General features: G+C 33.8%; 1 protein-coding gene and 1 pseudogene across 9 annotated transcripts in view; one reads left to right on the forward strand and one right to left on the reverse strand.

The window, feature by feature from the left end:
- Positions 1-5,395, forward strand: part of THOC2 (THO complex 2) — a 126,641-nt gene extending 121,246 nt beyond the window's left edge. For 7 of the 9 annotated variants that reach the window (XM_036443234.2, XM_045583551.1, XM_045583553.1 and 4 more), the window contains one exon: positions 2,559-4,066. The gene's annotated coding sequence lies outside the window, so the exon portion shown is untranslated. Of the gene's footprint in view, positions 1-2,558; positions 4,067-4,613 lie in introns of those variants that run through there. The other 2 variants (XM_045583549.1, XM_045583552.1) reach the window with 1 other exon arrangement.
- Positions 2,362-5,624, reverse strand: LOC118721963 (annotated as a pseudogene).
- Positions 5,625-6,000: the final 376 nt, after the last annotated feature.

Below are 6,000 nucleotides of genomic sequence, written 5' to 3' on the forward strand. Positions count from 1 at the left end.
CTTTTGGAGTCACACAATATTTAACAATTTTAAAAAGTGTTCTTTAAAAATCAGAAGAATTGACAAATCAAAATTTCAATTTCTCTTGAAAAATTGGGACATCTGGCAATGTTGTGTTCTGATTTTTGAATGGTAGCAATCAGCTAGACCTGCATAGGTGCGCCCTCCACCCCCCACCCCTTATATAGAGAATGGTGGTTTTTTTTTAAAAAAAATTATTTTACTTCAATCAGTCCCTACCCAACTCACTTCATTTGTTTCCATTATATACTAATGCCTATAAACAATTGATTTTATAATTATTATTATGAGCCTTATTTCGACTGAAGTGCTCAAAGATTGCTTTATTTTAGGACTGTGTTGCCATGTCAAAGCGTAGTCCTAGATGCTGGGAATGTGTTAGAGTGTGTCCAGTTAAGTTTCTTAGTAGTTTCCCATTGCTTATGTGTGTGTGGGCTTTCTTACAGAGTGCTAGTCACTGATTCTTATTTATATATGAGTATGTTACATGTCTCTGAACTTAGATTGTGATCTTGTTAAAGGCAGTAACTTCATTCCTTTCTTATAATCAGACAACCAAGTATTTTTATTTATTACCTGTTAGGTTTCATCAACTCAGTTAACTTCACATGGAGAGCTATGTACAGAATTATTAAGTCTATCTCTTTGGGATTGATGAGAAACAGCATTGACTTTTTTTTTCTCTCTCAAAAAAATGTTCTGTTTATTTACAGCATTTGATAATATATTGTTTAAAAAGAAGTTACTTTGTATGCTGCAATATATTTTTGAGGGCAGGTTTATTGTGCTTTCATTTGGGTCTGTATGTAGAATCATTGGATGTGTACAAAAGTTTGGTAGGAGATTGAAATGATATACACAAACCATTTTTCTCTTCATTATCATTCTTTATACTTTTAAAAGTACTTGGTATGAATTCTTTGCACTGATATTCATGGCCACTGAAAAGTTGGAGAAAACAGGAGGAATTTTCTATTTCTTTCTTCCACTTAAGGTAGACCAAATATTCACTAAGGTGTGTGCTGTTTTTATCTGGACATAGACATGAACACTTACAAAAGGCTCTCATACCACATTTACCCCTGAGTGTGACTATCCCCAATACATACATTTTCCTGAGAGTTATCCCTGGGTACGCTAAGATTTAGATAAACAAATTCCCAGTTTTAACTCTGAGTTAACATTTTATTCACATGAAACATCCTAGGTAGCAATATAGTGGTAAGTGAAAGGAGTATAGTGGATGACTGTCCCTGAAACTTCTTTCTTCCTCATACGTATTCATTTGACTTTTTAGTTGTCAATTTCATCCATATATGCCTTTTTACTTGGAGGGGAGAGGGGTACTGAGGGAGAGGGAGAGAAAGAAAAAGCACTCGAGAGCTAGTATCATCAAATCCTGACAGCTTCAGTCACTGGTGAAAATGAAGGGAACTAAATTCTGGGATGCCTTCTTTGAGGTGAAGATACTTAACTAAAAATAATCTATTAATTTGGTGGACATATATTTTCTCTAAAGCAAATTTTGCCACCAAGAGGGCTTTTTAATGAGGAATCTATGAACAATTAAGACTTTTCTTAAGACCTTCTTGGTGACTTTGATCATAAAATTAGATAGTGTGTCTATAAAAGCACACCTCCAATAAGGAGACTGAATTTTTACTTGTTTTCTTCTCTACTTTGATCACCAGTTTAGCTGCTCTTTTCTCCAGACCACCCTACTTTTCAAACTTGTTTCTTGCTGTCATTGGTCTCTGTAAAATAACATCATTTAAAATCAGCTGCTTCAACCCTGAGAGTATGCTCTTTGAGGCCATTTCATGCAGTTTTCTGATGCCCTAACAAAGGAGTAGGACATGGTAGAACATAGGCCAATGGCAATGTTACTAATTCAGCAGAGCCTATTTCTGGAATGTAAAAAGAAAAAAAAAATCTAGGATGTTCAGGTAATTCTTAATAGGTGATGTTTACAAAGGTAATCTTGTCTTAGCAGAGTGTAGGGCCACTTTTTGTTAGACTGTTCTGCGGACATGGTGTCACCAATGCAGCTTATGACACTAATAAAGTAAAGGTGTCTAGGATGGAGGGCAGCCAACTCTGAACTGAGCCTGAAGTAGAAATCCTTTGAGAAACAGCAACAGTTCTAGGTATAAAAAAGATAGATCCATGCAATCCATTGCAGTTAGAGCCTGGGGTTTCTTATTTAACAATGGTTAAAAGTGGCCAATATTTAAAATAAATAGATAATTAAAAAAAAACCTTTGAGAATGTTCCAGGTATTGTGGTATAAACTCATTGTTAGTGAAAAGAAAATATTATTTTGCTGGAAGGCTGAGTTTATCACTGTTTCACCACTATGTGACTTTCTTCTTGTTGGCAGCTTTCTTTTGGAAGTTGACTAAACTTGGGTTGATTTTCAAGTTTGTAATCCCAACATTTCAGCATTATTTTATAAATACACTCTGGACACTGCTGAGAGACTGACACCCAGTATCTTCTTTCCATTTGCTTTTGTGCTTGCTGATTTGTCATTCCAGGGTATGGACAGATCCCTAAGCTGAAGGTCTCCTAGAGGAGGATGCCAAAGCTCCATGCGTCACTCTCAGAACGATATCTCCCATAATTAAGAGCTTCTGGTGCTGTCCATTTAATGGGAATCTGCTTTAAGTCAGAAGATGAATACACACCACCATCCTCTTGACGAGACATTCCAAAGTCACTGATTTTCAGAACATTATTTTCACCTCCAGACAGTTCCTTGCAGCAAGGTCCCTGTGTATACAATTTTTACTCGAAATTCACCATCCAGAAGCAGCATCTAATGAAAATTTCACTACTGTTTTGTTAGTTCATCCTTCTTTCTCAGAAAGGAGAGGAAATCGCCTCCTGGAACCAGTTTCTTAATGATGTAGATAGACTGCATTTGTGTGCGAACTCCTATAATTTGAAAATATTGGTATAATTGTATTGCTTGAGGATTTTGGCCTCTTGTAAAAATTTTAATTTCATCTTTACAAGTGGAAAAGATCATCTTTACATTTTTAACAGCAATAGCAGTTTTATCTTTTAACCCTTAAATATGTCCCTTGCTCGGTAATAATCCTGTTGTGACTGACATCTTCATGACTGAGAATCCATTTCTTTTTCTAGTTATGGCCATCATGATACTCTTGATTGAAACATTAACTTTTTTGCTATTTAAAAAAAATGAAATAAAACTTGCCATTTTAAAATGGTTTTTACTATTCACTATGCTGTACAACCATTACCACTAATTCCAGAATATTTCCATCAACCCACACCTGTTAGCAGTTGCTCCCAATTCTCCCTTCCCCCAGCTCCTGGAAATGATTAATATACTTTCTATCTCTATAGAGTTGCCTGTTTTGGACATTTTATAAAAATGGAATTATGCAACATGTGACCTTTTGTGTCTGGCTTCTTTCACATAAAAGTCATAATTTCAAGGTTCATCCGTGATAATATAGCATGTATCAGAACTTCATTTTTTAAAATAACTGAATAATATTCCGTTGTATGAATGTGTACCATATTTTGTTTATCCATCCTTCAGTTCTAGATAGGAACAATGATTTTTAAGTATTAAAATTGTAAGTTCAACATTAGTGTATCCACAGTTATAATTATGATATCAAGATTATACACAGTGTGAACAGAATGCTGTATAGAAATGATATGTAAATTATTTGTCAGCATTTCATGCAAGTGTGATTATTTTTTAAGGCTCTCCTAGCTCTGGTTTTATGAAATATGTGAATGTAGTATTTTCATCAATAAAGTTTAATGCGTTAAGCATTAGTTTAAAAATAAATGAGAAAAAATGTTAGGCAGATAAGTTATTTGCCACATGTTGTAATGATTATGTTTTGAATTTATTTCAGTATGCAGTATTTGAAAAATGTCAATACATAAAGGAAAGGAAATAAGTATAATTAAGTCAATATATTTTTAAAGCAATTTTTATAATTTAGCAGACATTGCATCTTAATATAAGTCACTATTAAAATCATGCCCTTGTGAAAAATGTGATGTCATTTTTTTTCTTTTTTGGTTGATCATGTAAAATTGGTTCCTTTTTGTTGCTATGTGTTCTGTTTACTTTTGATAAGCTATTGCTTGTCGCTGAAGAATGTTTTACATGTTTCTATTTCATTTTTTCCTTCCCCCTTTGCCCACTTGTCCCTCTTTCACAGATAAAACATTCAGTGTTGTTTTATTTTGAAATCATCATAGTCTGCCTATCTTGACTGATTTCTGAGAGTGGGCAATAAGAAATACAGAATTTTATCCTTATCTAGGGACTTAACTCAAACCTTTGTTGTTGATGGAACTCAATGATTTTTCTTCTTTGTTAAGCTAAACTCTCTTTCTCCCTCCTTTCCCTCCCTCCCTCTTTGCTTTCTTCCATCCTTCTTCCCTCCTCTTCCATCTTCTTCCACCTATCATACTCCCCTCCCTCCCTCTCCTCCTCCTCGTTCTCCACCTCTCCCTCCTGTCATCCTTCCCTCCTTCTCCATTCCTTTTTTTCTTCTTTCTTTTACCTATCAATGTAATCACTTTGTTTCTTTCAGATGAGATTGGAATGGAATGGTTCAGCAGTGACCAGAAATTTAGTTTCCTGAGTAGATTGCCAAGAATCACAAATGAAGAGGGCCCAGTTGCATCTTCTTAAATTATTAATTTATCTGCTTTATTGCTCCATGCTGAAAAATTTAAATTGTTGAGTTGTACATTACTGTATTTAACTTGTTGCTTAGTTTCTACGTATTTATTTTCAGTAAATGGCTGAAAGTGTTAACTATTCCATATTTTTAGCACAATGTGCTGCAATAGTTCCCAAGAAGCAAGTGAGGTTTCATGTGTATAGAATTTCACTTTAGGTTTAGTTTTTTAAAAAAATCTGAAATGTTTCCTTTTTATTGTTTGAAACTGAAAATAAACAATTATTGAACCATTTTGAATTTACCTCATTTTAAAACTAATTTTAATTTATTATTTGGGCTGTTTTTAGTATTAGTCACTAAAAACAAAGTAGGAGCAGTGTCTAATGCAATATTTAGGGATCACTTTATATAGTACATGTACAACATTAAAACCTGTTTAAAAAAGAAAAAGTTACCAGCATTCACTTGTCCCTTGCTGTTTTTTTTCTTGTAATTATGCTAGACAAATCTGCAGTGGGGAGTGGGTATCAAAAGTTAGTTGTGTTCTAATTCTACCATTAGAGGAGCTTTGTATTGCTGAACTTTCATCTGGAAAAGTTTCAGTGACATTTTTAACAGAAACAATTTTAATCTACCCAATTCTACCAGTGTAACCTTTTTTCTAAATAAATGATAGTTTTCTCAAATGATTGTGTATCATTGTGTGTATTGTTACTTATTCAAAATAACAGCAGAGATAATTGAGTAAGTTTCCTAGCCTTTTCTCTTCTCCCCCTGTCTTAGTCTGTACTATAATGTTTTTGAATGAAATCTCATTCTGTGATAAGAAAAAAATTCTATTTGCTCACCTCTGCATGTGGCGAAATTATGCCAAGAATACCATTTACTCTTCAGTTCCCTGGAACCAATGATGTCCATTCAAGTTAAATTTGTTTTTTTTAGAATGACAACATATAATTTTAAAAAGGATTGAAAGTGCTGAATATATTCTAGAATTGGCAAAGGATGTAAATCTTGATGCTCCCTTTCAGGTAATTGTAATTTGCAAACTTTAATGACCACAATAATTATTTATGGGAGAAAGATCCATTCAATGACTTGAACACCCATAATGTCCCTGGCATAAAAGATATGATACATCTTAGAATTATTTTGACATTGACAAAATAACTATGGTTTACCTCAAATCATTTTGTCTGAAATATATCAGGGAAGAGCTTGCCAGTTGTTGAATTCACATTTTAAAGATTACACGACTGTAAGTTTGAAAGAGAAATTTTGCTATTAAGCATTG

The sequence above is a fragment of the Pipistrellus kuhlii genome, unplaced genomic scaffold, assembly GCF_014108245.1.
Source record: "Pipistrellus kuhlii isolate mPipKuh1 unplaced genomic scaffold, mPipKuh1.p scaffold_m20_p_19, whole genome shotgun sequence".
Taxonomy (NCBI): Eukaryota; Metazoa; Chordata; class Mammalia; order Chiroptera; family Vespertilionidae; genus Pipistrellus; species Pipistrellus kuhlii.